Below are 16,094 nucleotides of genomic sequence, written 5' to 3'. Positions count from 1 at the left end.
GTGTGTGTGTGTGTGTGTGTGTGTGTGTGTGTGTGTGTGTGTGTGTCCATGGGAGGAGGGGGGTCCCAGCTGCTTCTTAGAGCTCCAGTTTCAGGAGAGGAGTGAGACCTGGGAACCCCAGAGGAAGACCCGGGTGGGAATCGGCTACCCCTCTCCACCCGCTGCGGGAGGGGCGTGGTGTGGGTGGGACCTGCTTCTCCAGCATCGGCTCCGTACTCCTCCAACGTGTCCTCAGTTTGCCTTTCTCAACTCACCTCCTAGCCACTTCTTTTCCCCCTTGCCAGTGCTCCAAGTCCATCTCCATAGAGGATTCTCCACCTAGTACATGGGGGGAAGAGGAAGCTGTCGGAGCGAGAATGCTCAAGGGTCGTCGGTTCTCCGGGCCAGAGGAGCTGCGCCTGAAAGGAAGTGTGCATGCATCTCAGTGCGTGTGTTGATTCTGGGGAAGGCCAGAGGTGGACTGTCCCTGAGTGGAGTGCCTTTGAAGGGGTTGCAGGCTGGCTTAGAGAAGCCCGCCACACTGAGACCTTCTGTCAGGAATAAGGATGTTGCAACCATTCACACATACACTCCCCCACGCTCACACAAAGACACACAATACCCAGTCATGTGGGCTCACTCAGGAGGGCAGCGGAGACCCTCTCATCTCTCACCCAGGGACGTGAAAACACAGGAGCACCCTTATCAACATGCACAAAGACCACACTCACATGACATCCCAGACACACAGAAACCCATGTGGGCATCATCTAGGGGTGGTCTAGTTTGAGAGTTGTGTGAAGTATAGGAGAGGTCAGCAGGTGGGACCTAGACAGTCTTGGAGAGTTGGGGTGAATGGCACTCCCCTTTTTCCTCAGTGTAGGAGGGTGGAGAGTTCCTAGTGCAGCTCTTCTAGAGGCCACAACAGATTTGGGTAGGGAGAGAAATCTGGGGCTCAAGACAGCATGTGTGAGAATTAGCTTCTGTAGAATATGGAGGAGGGGCACTTCCAGGGGCTGGCTGTAGCCGCTGCCAATCAATGCAAGAGCATGTGATAGCTCAGAAAACCCCAAGACCCCTCTCTGTTCTGCCCCCGGCGCCCCTACACCCATTCCTAGGGAGAAGGAACTGGCTGGGCTTTCCCCAGCCTCTTTCAAGTCTCCTAAGATGAAGGAGACCCCTGCTTTTCATGCTCAACAAGGGGCATGTGTCCATTCCCCATCATTGTTAGGGGCTCCCCAAGGCAGGCATTGGGGGTGGGGGTGGTAGCAAACTCCAATGCAGCCAGGGCCAGGCAGTCTGCATAAGGGAGGGATCTGCTGAGTCTAGCTGGGTCTGTGGTGAACAGAGAGGCTTGTGCCCCCCTAAAGGGACAGAGTATTACCAAGAGTCATGTGGGCCTAGTGAGCACAGGTTTGATATTCCAAGCCAAGTTGGATATTGAAATTTTGTTGTGAACTCTCCCATTTAAATGTGACTACCCCGAACAAAAACAAAACAAAAACTCCACTGTGTTGATAAATAAAGCAGTATCATTGCAGAGGTTCAATAAATAATCGTTCAAAACCCTATAGATTAGATTTGTCTGCAGGCAACCAAACTGAGATGAGAAGCTGGGGCTAAGAGGGGGAGTGTATGTGGTTTGACTAAGCTCCCCAATCTATTCAGGGACCTCTCAACATTGTGAATCAAGGATAATGCCTCAGGGCTTTTGCACTGGCTATTCCCTCTGTCTGGAGTGCTCTTTCTCCGGAAAGCCGTATTAACCCTCCTCTTCACCTCCTTCAAGTCTTTCTCAAACAATCCTGTTTCAAATTGAAATCTCCACTACTACCCTCCAAAATGCTCATTTCCTCTGCTCTTCCCCTGCTTAACTTTTCTCCATAGTGCTCAGCACCGTGGTCATACCATATACAGTCTATTTAATTAGTTTATTTATCTGTTTCCCCTCTTAGAGAGGCAGGGCCTTTTGTCTGTTTTGTTCACAGTTGCATCACCAGCTTCTGTACTGTGCCTGCATATTGCAGACTCTCAATAAACAATGAAAGAATGGAAGGCCCCAGCACCCACTGACCTAAGACATGTAGGGCATGGGGAGATGAGTTTATCTTTGCTTGTCTTTGCAGGCCAGAGTGTCAGAATGTGGGTGGCTGTGAGGGTTGGGGGGCATAGTCTCAGATTTAGCATGTAATTATCATGTCTGACTAGCCACTCTAAAAATAATTTATGTGATTTGGATTCTGGGGATCTAGATAGAAACTCTTTATAAAACTACAAACTTGGCTGGGCAGAGAAACAGGGCTGCATGGGGAATCTTGATGGACATTATTTTTTTCTGAGCCTCTATTTCCTCATCTGTACAATGGGGATGAAAGAAACCAGGTATGCCTTATTTTGGAGATGTTGAACAGGACGAGAGGAAGTAGAGAGGTGGAAACAGTGCAGACTGTGATCTGGAGAATGGGGGAATTGGATGGGGTACTCTGCTGGCTCCATGGAGAACCTTGGCAGCCTGTCAAGGTCAAAGTTTCCTGGGAAGTGGATGGGTTAGATGAGAAGAACTTTAAGGTCCTAGTTCAGGTTTTAGTCCTGCGAAGGGACAGGTTGAGTCAACAACAAAGTCTGTTTAATTTTGCTCAAGGGCTGAGCCACTTGACTGACTCTGTAAGATGAGCATCAACTGTGGTTAGCTAAATTCATTCACTTATTCATTCTTTCAACAGACTTTTACCGAACATTTAATGTGTGTTGATCAGGACTTGCCGCATCGCTGCAGGGCCTAATGCAAAAATGAAAATACAGGGCCTCTTGTTCAAAAATTAAGAATTTTAGGGCAGTATAGGAGAGAGAACTATTTATTGTACATTCTTTACTTCCATAAAGAAATATGCTGTCTCTCATTTTCCTGAAACACTTGGCCCTCTTGGTCTAGCCTCCATTTCTCTACCCTTTGATGGAGGCAGTGATCTAAAGGAATAATTCTTTTCTCTAGGAAAAATGGCAGCACAAACATAAATTGTTACTGACACAACTTAGAGTTGGGAATGCAAAAGGGAGTGGTGGGGACTGTAACAAACTGGAAGTGTGTACTAGCCACTTACTGAGTTCTGGGTATACAGTTGTTTTAAGAAGTTGACATGATCTCTCATTTCCTGAATCTTAAGTGCAAGACATAGACATGAATCAATTCATCTGATACACACACACATGCACACATACACAATTCTAAACTTGGATAAGTGCTATCAAGAAAAAGTCAAAAGGGGGGCACCTGGATGGCTCAGTCGGTTAAGGGTCTGCCTTTGGCTCAGGTCATGATCCCAGGGTCCTGGGATCGAGCCCCACATTGGGCTGCCTGTTCAGCAGTGAGCCTGCTTCTCCCTCTCCCTCTGCCTGCCCCTCCCCCTGCTTGTGCTCTTTTTCTCTGTCAAATTAATAAATAAGATCGTTAAAAAAAAAAAAAGAAAAAGTCAAAGGTATGAGAAAACATGTACCAGTGAGATCTGATGTAGTCTGGCAATCAGGGAAGGCTTCTCTCAGGAAGTGATATTTGAATCTGAGATGAAAAATGAAGGATGAGTAAGGGTTAATTAGGTAAAGGGATGTGGGGCTAGGGGTGAGGGGAGCATCCCAGGTCAGAGGAAAGAGCAAATGCAAAGGCCCTGGGGTGGGATAGAGAAGGACTCTTTGAAGAACTGGAAGACCAGGGAGGCTGGGGTAGAGTGAGTGGGGGGTGGTGCGTGGAGCTGGATGTGGTTGGAGAATGGGAAGGGCCTTGCAGACTGTGTCAGGGAGTTTGGTCTTATCCCTAGTTTTAAGCAGGGGAGTGCCACAATTAGATTTGCATTTTAAAACATTTGCTTTGTCAGGGAGGTGGAGGATTGATGGAAGGGAAGCAAGAGCAGAGGTGGGAAGACAAGTTATGAGGCTGTCAGGTTGGACATGTGAGAAATGATGGTGGCTTGGACTAGAGTGGTACTGATGATGGAGTGGACTGCATCCCGGAGGCTAGGGAGTGAGTGCATGAAGAGAGTGGGGTAGAAAGAAGGGAAGGGAGAGAGAGACACAGACGGAGAGAGACACACACACACACACACAGAGACAGACAGGAAAAGAAAGAGAGAGACAGAGACAGAGATGTGGACAGAGGCACAGAGAGGATGGATGAATAGACAGATTGATGGGGAGAGAGACACACACAGTGATTATGACTGAGATTGTTCTGGTTGGGAAGGTTGGTGAAAGGGGCTTGGAGCTCCCTAGGACCACTCTGCTGACCCTGTCTGTGCCCCTACCTCCCATAAGAGTGTAACTTGTCCTCTGGTTTCTCCTCGCTTTACAAAGCTCCTCTTTTTTTTTTTTTCTTCCTCTCCTGCTATCTTCTTCTTTTTCTTTTTTCTTAAAATATGTTGCGTTATTTGTTTCAGAAGTACAGATCTGTGATTCAACAGTCTTACACAATTCACAGCGCTCACCGTAGCACATACCCTCCCCAATGTCTATCACCCAGCCACCCCATCCCTCCCACCCCCAACCACTCCAGTAACACTCAGTTTGTTTCCTGAGATTAAGAATTCCTCATATCAGTGAGGTCATATGATACATGTCTTTCTCTGATTGACTTATTTCACTCAGCATAACACCCTCCAGTTCCATCCACGTCGTTGCAAATGGCAAGATCTCATTCCTTTGGATGGCTGCATAATATTCCATTGTGTATATACCACATCTTCTTTATCCATTCATCTGTCGATGGACATTACAAGGCTCCTCTTAAGGGTCACCTCATCCTCCAAGCTTTTCCAAGTCCCCTGTACCTCCCTACACTGACACCCATCTTCTCCATCGCTTACCACATCCACATTGTGTCCCTACTCGAGGGTTACTCGTTAACTCTACTTCCTGGATTCACACCACCTTGTGGGCAGGGTAAGTTTCCCTCTTCTTCGAATCTTCAGTTCAGAACCTAATTGCAGTGTATGTAGTGTACCTTAACAATTGAGGCCTTGAGCCCAGGCTTGGGTGTGAATCCAGAGTAACTATAATCACTAGGACTCTTTTTATTGAAATTGATAGAAAAGAGCTCAAACTATTTAGTTTTTAAAAAGGAATGTGTTGGCCCTTATATCCAAAAAACTCCAAAGTTTGCTGGACTTTAGGCCTGGCTGAATCCAGGAGCAAAAATTACCTGCCCCTTTTTACCTATGGGCTCTGCTTTGCTTTGGATTAGCTGCATTCTTAAGCAGCTTCTTACAACATCATAAAAACGATGGACGCCAACATCCCTGGATTTATCCTATTGGATTAGTAACCTGAGTTGAAAGGGAATTTCGGCGTGAGTCCTGGGGTAGGCTCTTAGTGGACCAACTGGACCCATGTGCCCATCTCCACTAAACTCACCATTTGAATTGAATTTCTGTAGCCAACCAGAACTGCATTGATTGGCCAGGTGGGGCTCATGGGCCGAGTGATGGAGCCGAGAGTAGGGGTCAGTTCTTCCCAAACCACATGGACTACCAGAGGGGGTAGACCATTTATTCAAAGGAAACATGGGATTCTGTAAAAGGAGGGATGAGAGTAGATGCTGGGCAGGCAAAACCAACTCATGTCTGTAAGCTGGGTTCAGCCTGCGGGGTGCCAGTTTGCTAATCCTCTGTTAGAGACAGGTCATATATTTTATTTCATTTTCAGTTATCTATTTAATTAAAAGGTAGACTATTTATAAAAAAAATAAAGAAAAAATAGACTTTAATTTTTAGAGGATTTTTAGGTTCACAGCAAAATTGAGTAGAAGGTACAGAGATTTCCCATATAACTCCTGCCCCCACACATGCATAGACCCCGTCGTTATCAATGTCTCCCATTAGAGTTGTACATTTGTCATAGTGGATGAACCTACACTGATGCATCATTATCACCCAAGAGTCCCTAGTTTACAATAGAGTTCACTTTTTTTTTTTTAAAACAGTTTATTTATTTTGACAGAGAGACAGACAGCAAGAGAGGGAACACAAGCAGGGGGAGTGGGAGAGGGAGAAGCAGGCCTCCCGCTGAGCAGGGAGCCCGATGTGGGGCTCGATCCCACCACCCCGGGATCATGACCCGAGCCGAAGGCAGACGCTTAACGACTGAGCCACCCAGGTGCCCCAGCAATAGGGTTCACTCTTGGTGTTGTACATTCTGTGGGTTTGGACAAATGTGTAAGAACATGTGTCCACCATGACAGCATCACAAAGAGTATTTTTGCTGCCCTAAAAATCCTCTGTGCCTCACCCATTCATCCCTCCCTCTCCTTAACCCCCTGTGTCTTATTTTTTACATCAAATATACTCTGTATATGCACCATAAACAAATACTGAATCCTGGTTAGTGGTGTGCATGCTGAAGCTTTGAGGTGAAGTGTACTATTGCGTGCCACTAACTATGAAGTGTACCAAAAATCAAATGGACTGATGGGTAGACAGAAGAATGGATAGGTATGTGTCAACCCAAAGAGATGTTAATAGAATCTAGGTCATGGGTAAATGAGTTTTCACTGTAAAATTCTTTCAGTTTTCATGTATCCTTGAAAATTCTTGTAGTAAAATACAGGAAAAAATATCTTGTGTACTGTGTCTTGGGCACATACGTTATTACAAGCTATTGTCAAAACCAACACCTTCTGGTGGTGTTGCAGTTCTGTATAAATTCAGCCTTGGAAATTGTTGTAGAAGACAATTCCTTCCCTGCTATTAGGCTGTCAAAATAGTACCTGACATTTCCCCTGATGCTCCTGGCTCTCCACTGACCTTGGCCAGCTTTGCTAGAGCTTTGACCAGTTTGTCTTTGTCTGCAGGCTCTTGTTTGCTTTCTAATAAGAACTGTAGCATTGCGTTTCTCTGCGTATTTGTTTTACTCCACGTGCATGGTTTGTGGTTGAGGATGTCTTGTTGAGATGCTGAGAATCCATCCATGCCAGCGCTCCTTGCAACCAGCATTCACTACAGTTCTTTGAGGGGCACATCAGTTCTCACAGAATTTGGATAAAGTCTTTTGTTGCTTGCTACTGACCTGTCGAGGTCAGAGACTGCCACAGAGCAGGAAGAGGATATTCACAGTTACATGCCTCTCTCTCCCCGGCAGCCCAGTAGGGAAGAAAGGGTCCACGTTGCACATGGGCAAATTTCATCAAGAGGTGAAGAATGACTGAGGATGAGGTGAAGGAAACAGGGCCTTTACCTGAGAAGAAGAGGGAGGCGAGGGTGAGGGCCGTGTGTGTGTGTGTGTGTGTGTGTGTGTGTGTGTGTGTGTGTGTACACGTGTATACGCATATATGTGTCTCTATGTGTGTGTGTCTGTATTTGTGTCATGTGGGGGTGCACCTGTGTGGCAGCTTGAGGGCAGTGTAATTGACCAGGAGGTTGAAGCATGGGACAAACAGTCTTTTCTCTCTGGTTCAGAGAGACCCAGGAGACTCAAGAGTAGCCTTTCAGACTCACTTTGCTCCTGTCACCTTACCCAACAGGAGTGAGTTGGAGAAGAGAAAGGAAAGAGGGGTAGAGGGACAGACAGAGTGGGTGGAGTGGGGGAGGGGAGAGGAGGAGAGAGGGGAGGTGGAGGAAAGAAATAAAACCACTCTCACCAGACTATCTTTCTCCTATCAGGCAGGGAAACATGTAATGGCAAAAAGTAATCAGTGGGTGACATGTTGTGATAATTTGAGCATTTAAGTAATCTCTGGGCGGGAGTTGTTTCATATTCAGGAGCTGTGCAGAATCTTATTCCCCTTCCCCGCAGGTCTTGATTTCCTTTTGGAGAGTGATCTCTCTGCCTGGTGTGGTCTCAGAAAGACAGCAAATTCAGGCGCTTGCTGCTCATTTATGGAAGCTGAAGGGGCCAGATCCTTTGACTCAGGACTGTCAGGGGTGGGAGGGCAGGCATCCTAAACTTGGCCAATAGATTCTGTCTTCTGGGGCTCGGAATCTTGAATGAGTGAAACAAGGGCAGGAGAAGAGTTTGGATTATATTCGTCTCCATGAGGACTGTCCGGCAGGACTCAATTGCTCTGGGGCCATTGTTGTGATTCTTGTTTTCTGCCCATTCTCAGATCTATGGCTCCCTGTTTCCCAGGGAGTATCTTGAGTATATCTTGTGAGCCCTTGAGTATCTCCTCACTCCCATGCCCATAGCAGCATTATTCATAATCACCAAGATGTGGCCACAGCCTAAATGTCTATGGGTTAATGGATAAAGAATATGTAGTATATACATACAGTGAAATATTATCCAGCCTTAGAAAAAAAGGGAATCCTGTCATATGTGACAACATGGATAAACCTTGAGGACATGATACTGAGTGAGATAAGCCAGTGACAGAAAGATAAATACTACCTGATTCCACTTCCATGAAGTATCTAAAATAGCCAAACTCATAGAAGCAGAGTCGAATGGTGATTGCCAGGGACTAGGGGAGGGGGGCTGGAGAGTTGCTGCTCAAGGGGCATAAGGTTTCAGTTATGCAAGATGAATAAGTTCTCTTGAAATCTTACTTTTAACATCATGCCTATAGTTAAAAGTATTGTATTATACACTTAAAATTTTGTTAAAAGGGGAGCTCTCAAGTTAAATGTTCTTACTACAGTTTTTAAAAATAAAAAAACCCATAAAGATAGTCTAGATAAGGCTACGTACCAAGGTGAGGAGTACTTCTCCAAAAACAAAAACAAAAACAGAACTCCCTTTTTAAGTTAGAGAGGATTCTGTTGATAGCAACGAAAGGACGTGCATTGCTTAGCCAGTGATCTTTGTTTTCATTACAGTAACACTTCAAGATTGATAGAACTTTACTTTTAACAAATGTAGCCGTGTACATCATTTTATTTTAATCCTCATCATTACCTGTGTGAAGTGGTCAGAGCTTAATTAGCTCATTTTACACATGGGAAATCCATGGCCTGGAGAGAGCAAAGTGCCCACACGATTACCTAGTGTTTGAGAATTGTGATACCCACAGAGATGATTCTATCCAATTCCTGCATTTTACGGATGAGAGAATTGAGGTCCAGGGAAGTTAAGTGAGGTGCCCGTGGTCACACACTGTATTACAACTGGAACACAAAGGCAACCTTGCTAACTCTTAGTCTCATGCCACTCCCTGCATAATTGACAATTGGCTCCAGAAGAGACATTAAAAGTAACTCGTTGTTGACATCGTGTGAGTAAGAAGTTACCAAATACCATTTTCCTCTAATTTGTGTAATTTCAGATGCCAGGAATTCTCATACACTGTATAACACCTAGAACAGATACTCGGGTTATCAAATTAGAAGATGAGAGAAGGTTTGAGTATTCTTTCTAGCCAGGTTATCATGAGAACATTTCCCCCCATCCTGGAGCTTTTCTTTCTTTCTTTCTTTCTTTTTTTTCCAACCATTGCATTCCAACTGCTGAAAAGTTCAATTTTCTTTAAGAGCCTCAGAAATAGTCCTAAGAGGGAGGCATGGGGTATTAAGAGCAGTGAGAGTGAAGGTACTTACCAGAATCTTCCCTGCAGGGATAAAACATTGAAATGTACAGAAAGCATGACTCATCAATGTACAGATAAGCCAGTTCTGCCAAGCAGCAACGAAGACTGAAGCAGAGCAGCTAGAAAGACCAGCAGGTAGGCAATCTAAGTGGCTGGGCCAGGCTAGGTGGGGGCAGAGGAATGAACTGCCCTGCTCAGGGAAGTTTCAGAATGTGCTGAATACCTGAGCACCAAAGGCTGTCTTCCCTGGAACAGCACTGTCATCCTGGGGACTCTGCATTCATGATCTAAGAGACTAATTTACAATGCAACATTGGGTTCTAGTACCACTCTGCCTCTCTATAGCTGATGCTGTGGGAGGAGAAGCTGCAGGAGGCTTAGAGAGAGAATTTAGTGCTTGCCCTAACTTTGCAGGTAAGGGTCAGCCATACACGTGGAAGCTAATTTCTAAATCCAGCAGTCACTGGAGCCTTCTTAAGAGATGCACAGGAGGCTTTCCCAGGTTGAAAACTTAGATTCTGGAAGCAGACTTCATCATCAGTCAGCACGGTGAGATTTCAGATTTTGCAGCTAGGTAGAACTGGGTCGAAGAGGCCTGTGTGACTTTGGCTGGGTCACTTTTCCTGTCTGCGTCATAGGTTACAACATGTAAACTAGAGCTAAAAACGGCATTTACCTCCTAGGGTTGCTATTAGGATAAAAGAAATAACTCCATACTTCCTGAAATTTAGCCATTTGAGTACTATGTGCATGATTTTTGCCACTTGTACTATTATTAACATGATACTGCTCTTTAATTACATATTTAAAATTTATTTTAAAATTAATTTTTATCATGTAGGAGTGGACTAGCTTCTCTTGTTCTATAAAAAAAGGAAACCATTTAAAGAATCATGGGGTAAAAAAATTGAATGTCATTAAAATTCTAGCTAGAACTGTAGCCTGCCAAGGCTCTGAGTCTAAGGCTTATTCATTCTTTGTTGAAAGGAGAAATTAGCAAGTGGTAGAGAGGCGTTAAAGACATGCTAGCACCCACTTGAGACTTTCCCTTGATGTAATTAGAAAGATGGGAAAGGGATGAACTGTTCACCATGTGATTCAATTCAATGTTATTTAATACTGGGTCTAGGAACCCTTAAAATTATATTCTCCATGGGTCTCTTGTCTTAGTTTATTCGGGCTACTATAACGGAATACCTCAGAGCTTATAAACTTTACTTTTTATGAGAAAATAAATTTATTTCTCATAATTCTGGAGGCTGGAATGTCCAAGATCAGGGGCCAGCAGATTCAGTATGTGGCTGGTGAGAGGTTACCTCGTGGTTCATGGCCAGAGCCTTCTCACTGAGTCCTCACATGGTGGAAGTGGCTAGGGAGCTCTGTGGGGTCTCTTTCATCAGGGCATTAATCCCATTCATGAGGCTCCACCCTTATGACCTCACCATCTCCCAAAGGCCCCACCTCTTAACACCATCATTTTTGAGGGTTAAGATTTCAACATATGAATCTGGTATATGAGGGGGTACACAGCATTCAGACAAAGCATTCTTGTGACTATATTTGGGGAAACACTGCAATGATATATGTGCCTTACACAGTGCTTGGCCCATAGGATACCTGCAACATGTTTACTCTTTCTCCTTTGTCCTTTGTCATTGCTGCTTTTTAAGTGACTGTTGGGAGGTTCAAGCATGGTGGCAATATTTCCAGTGGTGAAGATGCCCTTTTTTTTTTTTTTTAATCAGTTGTCAGGGCTGGTTTGGTTTTTGGAGGGTGGATGGGACGTTTGTTCTCAGTTTAAAATGCAGGTCAGAACCCACGTGCTGTAGGGTATTTTCTGGCCTAAATGTAGCATTAGAGGTCAAAATATGTCATAGCAGGAAGGGGAAAGAAATAAAACTTCTTAAAAATAGTTTGCTCTATTCCTTTTATTTCTTTTTCTTTTTATTATTTAAAAATATAATTTAACTTAATTTTTTAGATTTTATTTATGTGAGAGAGAGAGGGAGATGGGGGGAGGAGCAGAGGAAGAGGGACAAGCAGACTCTGCACTGAGCACGTAGCCTGACGCAGGGCTGTATCCCAGGACCCTGAGATCATGACCTGAGCCAAAATCAAGAGTCAGACGCTTAACTAACTGAGCCACCTAGGTGCCCCATATTATTATTTTTTCTCTTTTAAGTTTTTATTTGAATTCCAGTTGGTTAACATACAGTGTTATATCACTTTCAAGTGTACAATATAATGATTCAGCAGTTCCATTCATCACCCTGTGCTCATCATGACAAGTGCACTCCCCCTTTTTTTTTTTAAAGATTTATTTATTTGAGGGGGGGCGGAGGGACAGAAAGAAAGGGAGAGGGGGAGAATCTCAAGCAGACTCCCCAAAGAGCATGGAACCCCATGTGGGGCTTGATCTCACCACCCTGAGATCATGACCTGAGCCAAAATCAAGAGTCAGATGCTCAACCAATTGAGCCACCCAGGCAAGTACACTCCTTAATCCTCATCACCTGTTTCACCAATCTTCCTCCCACCTCCCCTCTGGCAACCACCAGTTTGTTCTCTATAATTAAAGAGTCTGTTTCTTGATTTGTCTCTCTCTTTCTCTCTCCCTCTTATTTTTTCCCTTTGCTTATTTGTTTGTTTTCTTAAATTTCACATATGAGTGAAATCATGTTATTTGTCTTTCTCTGATTGACTTATTTTGCTTTCAATTATACTATAGTTCCATCCACATCATTGCATATGGCAAGATTTAATTCTTTTTCGTGGCTGAATAATATTTCATTGTATATATACCACATTTTTTTTTAAGATTTTATTTATTTATGTGACAGAGAAGGACACAGCAAGAGAGGGAACACAAGCAGGGGGAGTAGGAGAGGGAGAAGCAGGCCTTCCGCGGAGCAGGGAGCCCAATGCGGGGCTCGATCCCAGGCCCCTGGGACCATGACCTGAGCCGAAGGCAGATGCCCAATGACTGAGCCACCCAAGCACCCCTGTACCACATCTTTTTTATCTATTCATCAGTCGATGGACACCTAGGCTCCTTCCATATCTTGGCTATTGTAAATAAAGCTACAGTAGACATAGGGTTACATATATCCCTTTCAATTAGTGTTTTTTTTTTTTTTTTTTTAATTAGTGTTTTTTCATTTTTTGGGTAAATACCCAGTAGTGCAATTGCTGGATCATAAGATAGTTCTATTTTTAACTTTTGGGGAAACTCCATACTGTTTTCCCCACTGGCTGCACCAGTTTGCATTCCCACCAACAGTGTGAAAGGGTTCCCCTTTCTCCACATCCCTGCCAACATCTGTTGTTTCTTGTGTTGTTGAGTTTAGCCATTCTGACAGGTGTGAGGTGATTCTCATTGTGGTTTTGATTTGCATTTCCCTGACAATGGGTGATGTTGAGCATCTTTTCATGTGTCTGTTGACCATCTGCATGTCTTCTTTGGAGAAATGTCTGTTCATGTCTTTTGCCCATTTTAAAATTGGATTATTGGGCGCCTGGGTGGCTCAGTTGGTTAAGCGACTGCCTTCAGCTCAGGTCATGATCCTGGAGTCCCGGGATCGAGTCCCACGTCGGGCTCCCTGCTCAGCAGGGAGTCTGCTTCTCCCTCTGACCCTCTTCTCTCTCGTGCTCTCTCTCATTCTCTCTTTCTCAAATAAATAAATAAAATCTTTTAAAAAAATAAAATTGGATTATTTGTTTTTTGGTGTTGAGTTTTCTAACTTCTTTATATATATTGGATACTAGCCCTTTATTGGATATGTCATTTGCAAATATCTTCTCCCATTCTGTAGGTTGCCTTTTAGTTTTGTTGATTGTTTCCTTTGCTGTGCAGAAGCTTTTTATTTTGATACAATCCCAGTAGTTTATTTTTGCTGTCATTTCCCTTGCCTCAGAGTAACAAATGTTGCTACAGCTGATATCAAAACAGTTACAACCTGTGTTCTCTTCTACGATTTTTATGGTTTCATGTCTCACATTTAGTTCTTTAATCGATTTTGAGTTTATTTTTGTGAATGGTATAAGAAAGTGGTCCAGTTCCATTGTTTTGCATGTTGCTGTCCAGATTTCCGAACAGCATTTGTTGAAGAGACTGTCTTTTTTTGCATTGGATATTCTTTCTTGATTTGTTGAAGATTAACTGATCATATAATTATGGGTTTACTTTTAGATTTTCTATTCTGTTCTGTTGACCTATGTGTCTATTTTTGTGCCATTACTATACTATTTTGATTACTACAGTTTTGTAATTTAACTTGAAGTCCATAATTGTGATGCTTCCAGCCTTACTTTTCTTTTTCAAGACTGCTTTGGCTATTCAGGGTCTTTTATGGTTCCATACAAATTTTAGGATTGTTTATTCTAGTTTCATGAAAAATACTGTTGGTATTTTGATAGGGATTGCATTAAATGTGTAGATTGCTTTGGGTAGTACAGACATTTTAACAATATTTGTTCTTCCAATCCATGAGCATGGAATATTTTTCCATTTCTCTGTGTCATCTTCAATTTCTTTCATAAGTGTTTTATAGTTTTCACAGTACAGGTCTTTCACCCCTTTGGTTGGTTTATTCCTAGATATCTTACAGTTTTTGGTGCAACTGTAAATGAGACCGATTCCTTAATTTCTCTTTCTGCTGCTCCGTTATTGGTGTATAGAAACACAACAGATTTCTGTACGTTGATTTTGTATCTTATAACGTTATTGTTTTTGTTTATCAGTTCTATCAGTTTTTGGTGGAGTATTTCAGGTTTTCTATTAATAGTATCATGTCATATGCAAATAGAGAAAGTTTTACTTATTTCTTACCAATTTGGATTCCTTTTATTTCTTTTTGTTGTCTGATTGCTGTGGCTAGGACTTCCAGTACTATATTGGATAAAAGTGGTGAGCGTGGACATCCTTGTCTTATTCCTGAGCTTTCCCCCCTAAGGTCAGGAACAAGACGAGGATGTCCATGCTCACCACTTTTTTTAGAAATAAAACTTTTGAAGAGTTCCTTCATTTTTAGTTCTTTGCACATTGTATAATTATTTATCAGAAAATTTCACTGCCCTCATCTTAGTGGTAATGCTGATATCAATTATGGGAAACTTGTTATGTGATAGCATATAGGCTATATTTTCTTATTTTGTGTATTCTTGATATTCTGACATTTGGGGCCTTGATTCTAGAGTGACTGTCTCTCCCAGGGCTAGCTAATTCCTAGAGATGACAAACAGGTCTCTTCAGGCACACTTTTTTTTTTTAAGATTTTATTTATTTGAGGGAGAGATAATGAGAGATAGAGAGCACGAGAGGGAAGAGGGTCAGAGGGAGAAGCAGACTTCCTGCTGAGCAGGGAGCCCGATGTGGACTCGATCCCGGGACTCCAGGATCATGACCTGAGCCGAAGGCAGTCACTTAACCAACTGAGCCACCCAGGCGCCCATCTTCAGGCACACTTTTGATAGATAAACCAAATCAACTAATCCAGAGCCCATACCCTCAACCATCTCCTCTATCAGACTCTACACACCAAGCTAGTATTCTCCCTAAATCACCCCAGGGCCCAGGTACTAGACAACTAGGGACTACCCTTATAGCCCAGAGCCTGTTGAAATTATGCAAACTATCCAGTCCAAAGTTATTCACTGTACCTACCCTGCCTCACCCATTCCTTCCTGTGAGAATTTCCATACAGGCTCTGGGCCATGCTATGCCCTCTCTCACCTCTGTCTCCTGACTTTTTCTGGTGTTTCCCCATGTGGCTCTGCTTGACATGCCTTCTGTTTCTAGGGATCGTCAAGTATAAACTTCTTACTTTATGATAGTCATTTCCATGTCTGTGTATCTAACCATACCTGATTAAAATGAATTCTGGGTATGAATTTTAGAATAGATGGCACTCTGGTGAGAACTGTTCTGTTTAAAAACCTCCACCAATGTCTTTTCTTCTTAAGCTGAGTGAAATCCAGAATACCAGCAAGAGTAAAGAGGCATACCAGGATCCAGCCCTTGACTACCTCATGTACTTTGCTTAGTATGTCCTGACACATGGGCCTTTTATTTTCTTTTACAATCATGCCAAACTCTGTTTTGCCTTGGGGCTTTTGAATTTGCTATTCCTCCTGCTCAACCATTATTCAACTCTCTGCTCAAACTTCCCCTTCTGTGTCCAAAGCAGCTGTAGTTTGATCACTGCTTCATGTTATTTTGCTATTTTAATTATCTGTGTATCATCTCTTCCCTTTGACTCCAGTGCAAGTTCCATGAGAACAGGGATCTTGTCTGTCTTGTCACCACCAGAGCTTACTGGCATATAGAAAGTTCTCAGTGACTATTCACTGAATATATATGACTTATATGATTTATTCTCCACTATTTTAATAGATAAGTAAAACTATTTTTCCCATTTTACAGATGAGGAAACAGCCTCAGAGAACTTATAAAAAATTTATCTGCTCTTACACACCCAGTAGGTGACAGACCCAAGATTTGAACCCAGGTAGTCTGACTCCAGAACCATTATACTGAGATCCCAAGAGTTAGGCATTGTGCTTAAGATCACCTAGATACTAAGGATTCCAGGCCAGCTCTGTCTGACCCCAA

General features: G+C 43.2%; 1 long non-coding RNA gene across 1 annotated transcript in view; it reads left to right on the top strand.

Moving 5' to 3' along the window:
* LOC141373964 (uncharacterized) overlaps positions 1–16,094 on the top strand; it is a 221,158-nt gene that overhangs the window by 148,169 nt on the left and 56,895 nt on the right. The gene's annotated exons all lie outside the window — the stretch shown is intronic.

This window comes from Callorhinus ursinus, unplaced genomic scaffold (genome assembly GCF_003265705.2).
Source record: "Callorhinus ursinus isolate GAN/ISIS: 27379988/994484 unplaced genomic scaffold, GSC_fseal_2.0 scaffold13, whole genome shotgun sequence".
Taxonomy (NCBI): Eukaryota; Metazoa; Chordata; class Mammalia; order Carnivora; family Otariidae; genus Callorhinus; species Callorhinus ursinus.
The sequence above is the reverse complement of the archived record's forward strand: the minus strand, read 5'-3'. Positions and strand labels throughout refer to the sequence as shown.